The sequence below is a fragment of the Adiantum capillus-veneris genome, chromosome 8 (assembly GCF_014529385.1).
Source record: "Adiantum capillus-veneris isolate H3 chromosome 8, ASM1452938v2, whole genome shotgun sequence".
Taxonomy (NCBI): Eukaryota; Viridiplantae; Streptophyta; class Polypodiopsida; order Polypodiales; family Pteridaceae; genus Adiantum; species Adiantum capillus-veneris.
The window spans coordinates 94685331-94693057 of record NC_140938.1 but is presented as its reverse complement, the minus strand read 5'-3'; positions in this window follow the sequence as shown (position 1 = coordinate 94693057).

The window sequence follows — 7727 nt, the reverse complement described above, 5'->3', positions numbered from 1 at the left end:
CTATCAGTCTTTCCTCATGATGCTTGTTTTTACCCTTTTCTTTTGTAGAATCTCTATCTTTGCCTTTAGATTTGCAATCTTTAGCCAAATGACCATGCTTTCCACAATTGTAACAACGGTTCTTGGTCCTCTTTCTGGAATCAGAAGCAGCAAGTGCTTCCACACCTATCTCAAAAATCTGAATTTTTCCTCGAGTTATCAATACGGCTTCATCCTCAATGACAAAAGATTTGAGATTATCAAAATATAGCTTTTCCTTTGTGATTTGTAGCCAAAGTGATCCAACCACCATTTCATACGCCTCATCAACTTCATGAGAACCAAAGAAGCTAACTGAGTAATTGTTAGTGTACTTTTTATAACCAATAGTTGATCATGAATAAATTTATCCTTCATGAGAAATAATTGCATGGAACTTCCTCGTAGAAACTAGATGGCAAATAACTCACCAAGAAAAGTGATTGCTTGCATTGTAGTATCTTGATCATACATTTTGACGAGCTTGAACCACATATTGTTGGTAGTCTTCAAAGTTTGAATGGTTGGAGAAATGGCCTTTATAAGAGATTCCACAATGGCCGACAAGGCCTTTGCATTAGCGGCATCCAAATCTCAAATTTTAAATATCCAAGTGCACAATTAGCATGTGAGTTGTTTGCACCTCCCCACATATTCCATAAACACACTCTGAGAAACCACATTATCACTACCATGTTGGTCATATATTGCAATCAACACACTTCAACAAGCTACATTACTTTTCCATATAAGAGTGAGCCACAATTGGCCATACACATTAGCCAAATTTCCACAAAGCACATGTTTCAAATCTCATGTTTTAAATCAATCCAAGTGCACAATTTGCATGTGAGTGTTTTGCACCTCCCCACATATTCCATAAACACACTCTGAGAAACTAGATTATCACTACCATGTTGGGCATATATTGCAATCAACACACTCAGCAAGCTGCATCATTTTTCCATATAAGAGTGAGCCACAATTGGCCATACACATCAGCCAAAATGCAACAAAGCACATGTTTCTCCAGTATGCCTTGAGTACCATCCCAATGTTTTCACTTAGTAAGAGATTTAAACCTAAAGCATGCTCATAGCTTGCAAATGGTGTGCTTTAAAAAACAATATTTTTAACTAAATGTTCAACTGTTTTTCCTCAGTTCACAGTAAAAAGAAGCCACATGTAGAGTTGAACTCTCTTCAACTATATTTTTCTTTTGCTCAAATAGATTACACGTATGGTCAAAAGTTAATTAAGGGCCTTTTGTGCTTTGTTGATGTTGACAGGTTTGGTATAAACATCACAGCATGTTTTTCCAGCAATCGGCAAGAGAAACAATTTCATCAAGAATTCTCACACACACAATATTATCTTGCACGATGCAAGCCTCAAGTACATGATCACATGTGGTACAAGCAACCCAAACCCTTCCTTGCCATAGACATGTTCACCACATCTTGCTAGCAACATGCTCCAAGTTAAAATAAAATGCCGATGCGCAAAGCCACAAGCCTTAAACAAAATGTTGATGCACAAAGCCACAATCCAATGGTCATATCCTTTTATCAACTTGCTTAAAGACACCAATTCCAATGCTAGAGCCATGTTGGCCAAATATTGCTATCAACACGCTCCAAGAGACCACATTCAAATGCCAACTAGTGAGCAGTGTCCGTTGGCAAGTGCAAAAAATAGACATTTGTCACTAACATCTTCATACAACAGAATTGGATCATCTTTGTCACAAACATACATAACAATGGCACAATGTCAAAAAGGAGAATGAGAAATAAATAAACATGATTAACTAATCCACATAAATTCTTATATCATATATTCTTCTTCTTTAAATGTCATGGATACTCTAAAAAATATTAGTCTCACCGTTTATAAGTAGAGATCTTCCCTCTGCTCGTATAATGGCACGTGGTACTGAAGCCTTGTCTCTAATGAGCCGTGAGATCATAGAGACTAGTGGCTTATCAATGTCCCCCTATCCATCAGTGCAACCTGTCCCCCAATGATATAAAGAGACCAAATCCCGATTGGCTTTCAGAAATTTCTCCTCTTCATCCTCTTCTAATCCTTCCACCATATTTACTCTTTCTGCTATCACCGGCCATGCTGCCTGAACTGGTTGTCTGCATGTTCCCAACATCACCCGCACTTTCCTTTTACCCTTCTTTACTGTAAGCATATTTGCTTCCCAATTATGCTTTACCCTCTCTTGTCGTAACCAGGGTCTCCCCAAGATAATGTGATAATCTTGATTATGATCTATTCAAGACTACTAAGGAAACAACAAAGGATAAGCCCGCCACATCCAAGGCAATGCCCCGAAGTAAAACCACTGGTTGCACTCTTCTTTGATCTGCCATGCGGACTACAAAGGGGGCATGCTCCCAATCACTGAGGCCAAAACGCTCACAAGCTGCTTGAGTAATAATGTTTACTCCCACTCCTCCATCCAGTAGTACCTTGTCAATGTATGTTCCATGGTATCTAACTGAAAGCTCCGGAATGCGAGTATCCATGATCCTATTTGTCGTCAACGGGGCTGAATCATCCTCCTCGCTTTCAACTTTCCCGATGGCGACTTCCCTCAGCTCTGTGGACGCTTGTCGCAGCAATGCATTATGAAAATTCGGGACCAATTTCAGCAATGAACCCAGAGGTACTTGTATTGGTGACGTGAGGACCTCTTTCCAAACTGAATTCCAATCCTCATCTTCTCTAATATCATCCTTATCCTTATTTCCAGCTTTTCCTTCCTTGATTTCCAGGCCCACAGTCGATAGTCCTAATAACTTCACTGGTGGTGCGGATTGTGGAAACAAGGACACAGTCTTTTTCCGCACTTCTTCCTGAGACGTCCACTCCGGAATCTTTACATCGGGCGTTGGAACCACATTTTTACCCGATCGCGTGATTAATGAAACCACTGGATCAGACTCCTCCAATCCTTCAATTTGAACCATAGCCACACTAGGTTGTTTCCCTGCAGCGTGTTCCTGTTTCTTCCGATCATATTCCATAGCTTCAGTACACTCGGATTGCCAGTGTCCATCCCCCAAATAGAAAAGGCATGTCTTGGGGCGATTAGGATCTCGGCCACCTCTTCTGCGACCTCGTCCTCCCCCTTGACCCCGTCCTCCTGCTTGACCTTGCAAAGGCGTCTCTAATGTATGAGCATGAACCATCGCCACAGCAGGCTCTTGTCCCTGCCCTATCTGTGGTTGTTGCCAGGTAGAAGAGTCTCCTTGACTCCGACGACCCCGGCCATTGAAATAACATTCCACTGTGTTATGGGTATTGGTCGTGCAAATCGCACACCACTTCTGATTCATTGCGCACTCCTGAGCAGCATGGCCCGGATTCCGACAACAGGTACACCATAGCTCCTTCAGACTCTTAGCCACCACAGCCAATTCCGACAACCCGGATGAAACACTTTTCTCGTGACGCTGGGAATTTTTCCGAGGTGTCTCTTCCGATTCTTTCCCCGAATCGCTATTGTCTGAGTCTGAGGAATCTAATACTGCGGATTCCGACTCCGAACTATCACTGCCACTGTCTTGTGACTTTCGATGAGATTTCTTCCTGTCTTTTTTCTTTGATTTCTTTGGAGATTTCGTATCCTCTAAAGCTTCTCCTGCTACTACAGCCCTAGCAATTACATTATCCAGTGGAGTAGTTACCTTATCCATTGTTGCCATAGCCGTTTTGAGATCCTTGTTGAGCCCCCGCAAAAAATAATCATTCAGTACTTCGGCTGCCGGCCTTTGTGCCTGAGGTACCCTCTGCAAAAGCATCCGAAATTTTGCAGCGTAATCCTCCACTAGCAATGACTTCTGCCGTAGCATTCAAAGCTTTTCCAAATGTTAAGGGACTATTTTTTCCGTTCGAAACCTTCATAGAAATGTTGTGGATCCGTCAACATACATCTGAAAATGATCATCAAGGTATTTAGACAACCATTTCGCAGCTTTCCCCGAAAGTGTAGATTCAAATACTGATTGTTGATGGAGAGGAATCAGCACCCTAGGATGATTCAATCCATAAGCTTTATTGAATTGGCGCAAATGTGCATCAAGTTGTTCGCTTGAAAGACCTCAAATTGACTATACTTAATCTGAGGATGAGCCATCACCCCTTGCCCAACTGTACCTCCTCCCGGAAAAAGCTGACGAACACTAGGAGGTGGAGACAGTGGCAGAGACACCCCCGGACTGCTTACCAGAGACGGTGGTGGAGCAACCTATGTGGGTGAGGGTGAACGTATGACAGGAGGACATGACTGACTGCATGGAGTACGCCTCGCTCGCCGCAACCGCCTACCACGCACCAGGCTTGGTGATGGAGATACAGATTCCTCAATCTGCGATGAAGAAAAAACAAATTCATCCGAACCTCCCCTCCTCCGACGTCTTCCTACAATTGGAACCACAGGGTCAAGCGGACCCTGCGACCTAGTGCGCATGCATATTCATCGCAGGTCGTCCATCACGCATCGTGGTCGCCAGATGTAATGGCTACTGTCCGCACAGGAGCAATAGGCATTACATGAATGATTACCCGCGACTACATTATATGAACATCAACACATAGAATGACGATAGAAGACAATACACAGTACACAGGCACAGAACACCGCTTGCTTCATTCATGTGTGATCCAGACACAAAGTTACAACAGTAGATGCCATGAATATCATAGAGATTGGTTGAGTTACATCAAAAGACAGGTATGCCCCTCTATATACAACCGCTGCTCTAGCGCAGATCAGGAACGGTGCACACACTCCTGTCCCATGATATCCTGTGAAGAACTGCTGCCACGGCCACCGTATACCGCATGACTCCTGATCCGCAGTGTCCAAACCTCCGTAGGACCGCAGAACCGCATGTGCGGCTAATGCCGTAACAGTAGCATAGTGAATGGCAACGTACTAAGGAACCACTTCTTACGATAACTAGATGTACCCTTAATGTGTCTTAGGTTGAGTTTCAAACTATGTGTCCGATCAGCCTGCACTCTGGCTACTCGTCCAATTATGAACCATCTAAATTACTCACAAAACATGGTTATAAATTTGTGTTAGGTCCCTATGTAATTTGCATCTATGCAAACTCTTTATAGCTTTCATCCCTCAACAAATGAACTATAATCACAAAACAAGCAGTTGATATAAAGCAATGTTAGATCTTTCATGTATCTTTGTAGCTATTGACTCACAAGTTCAAGGGAAGACTCTTTTGGGAAGACATGATTTTGAAACACAAAAACATCCTCTCATTCTTCCCTTTTCTCACTTCTCCCCCCCCCCCCAACATAAATATGATACCCCCTCCCTTATTTTTAATCTTGGGAGATAAATTATTGGGGGCATGCCCCTAACTTATACACTTACTTCACTTATAAAAAAAAACCCTCCCCTACACTTACGTGGTGCGTTAAGTTCTCCATGGTGAATCCCCCAGGAACTTGTCCTTCCATGATGGTCCAATAAAGGTCGCCAAGTGTTAGCTCCATAGAGAGAGAGAGAGAGAGAGAGAAAGAGAACTACTACGGGCCATGCAATCTCTCCTCTCAAGACTACTACTATTAGCAGCATCACACGAGCAAACTACCATGGTGGTATAAGGCAAACTACCACGGTGACGAATCGAGCCCCGGGACCAAGACGCTGGTGTACAAGGCACCCAATGAGAAGTCCTCTATGTACAAGCTGCCCGTATACAAGGCGCCCAAGGAGAAGTCCCTTGTGTACAAGCCTCTATGGAGAATTCACCAACGAAAAAGCCACCGATGATAGAGAAGGCATCGATGGAGAAAGCATCGATGGAGAAGCCCCGAGTGTACCAACCCCCAGTGGAGAAGCCACCTTTGTACAAACCCAGCCTCCTTTCTATAAGCCCCAATCCTACAAGCCCAGTCCCTACTATAAGCACCCCTCCAAGCTTCCTAAGCTCAAGATACCCAGCTTCAAGTTCCCCTCCGACAAGCCCAGCTAAGTACCCCCACTAGGAAAATCCCAACACATGTTAGAAAGTTACCATAAACTCCTTGGAAAAACACTCATTAGAGGGGAAACCTCAACCTCTCAATAGTCTTTGAGAATGTCTTTTTCCCCAAACAACCATGTTTCCTCCTCCTCAAGATCCAAACCAGAAGTCCTAAATTTTTTTTCCAAATTTGTACGATTTTGGAAATATTTCCTTGTAATTTTATCTCTTTTTCCCCCTTATTTCTAGTTCCAAACCGGCTAATCTAGATTTTCAACTAGCTCTAGGCTAAGCTGAGGCAAACCTTTCTGAAACACTGCCTCTCAACCAACTTCTTGAATTTCAAGTCTAGTGGCCATCCACAAAAGGCATCATAGGATGACGTGATGGGGATTGGTATCTGATAATTATCATAAAAAATAAAAGTATCTACTACCTGTGCAACCACGCTTGGTTGCTAAAACAAGCATCTTGTATTTGAAGGCTTGATACGACAGCAACTTTTCTAGCCCCAAACAAAGAAATACTAGCTCGAGTGGCACGACCCTAATGGGGTATATTAAAAAGTGTAATCATGGATGCTCTCATTCATTTTCCTTGTTCAAGGTGACAAGAGAAATATATCTTCCTTTGAGAGACAAGGAAGGTGTCATCCCAACAAATGTCTGCCAAAATAGCTTTCTTTTGCCTCCCTTTGCTTGTAGCTTTTATGTGTCTTCTAGTGGTGCTTGCGTTACTAAGCATAATGCAGTAGCATTTAGACCCGCTAGAGTCATCTCATAGAATATGGATATTTGATCAACAAAATACTACATAGTGTGGACCATGTCTATAGAACTAAGTAAGATTTCTACCATGGAGTGTGTGAACTATATAGAAACACATACTTTCACCCTCTTTTTATAGTGCTCATGTGTAGTGAAAATACTCTCAATGCTTTGTGATTTCTTATGTATTATTTCCCCTATTTTGCTAGGTTTTTGGAATCGCTCAGGAAAAATTGATCGGGGTTCGGAATTCCTCGTAGACCACTATCTTCATAGCTTAGGATTCAAAGCCAAGAATTGAACAGAGGTAATGTTATCTTTTTCGCTCTACACATCACTTACCAAGTCATACATAGTTGGAAATCACCATCGTTGATCTTGTGGCACCTTCTTTTTTTACTAGTTTCCAAGTGCTCCCTACCTTTGTATATCTTCTCTTTACCTTTACAAGATCTAGTCTCCCACTTGGTTTCTATTTCCCCTTTAGCCCTAGCCCTTTTGTTGTCCAAATTTTCAACATTCGGCTTATCCACTTCAATGATGTTCATCCTAGGGACTTCACCACCATCTAGAGGAGTTGGTTGCACTGGATTCTTGATCACCTGCTCTCTCGGGCCATTAAATTTGGCTTGACATCTCCCTCTTCCAAACAAAGGGTAAATACCACATATTTCTCTTAGCCAATGAGAGAAATCCGATGCATAATTTCCTTGTTCTGTGCAATTGTAACATCTTGTAGCCCAACACGCCTTGCTCAATCTTATTTTCTATTTTCTTGCTCTTCGCATTTGCAATCACCACTCCACTATTATAATTTTCTTGGATATCAAAATTCATCATCTCGCTCTTTAGGATGTAGGCACACCATGAATTTATCCAGCTTAAAGTAGTCTCCATTAGCCAATTGCATGGCTTCCGCTAACTCTATCCAACA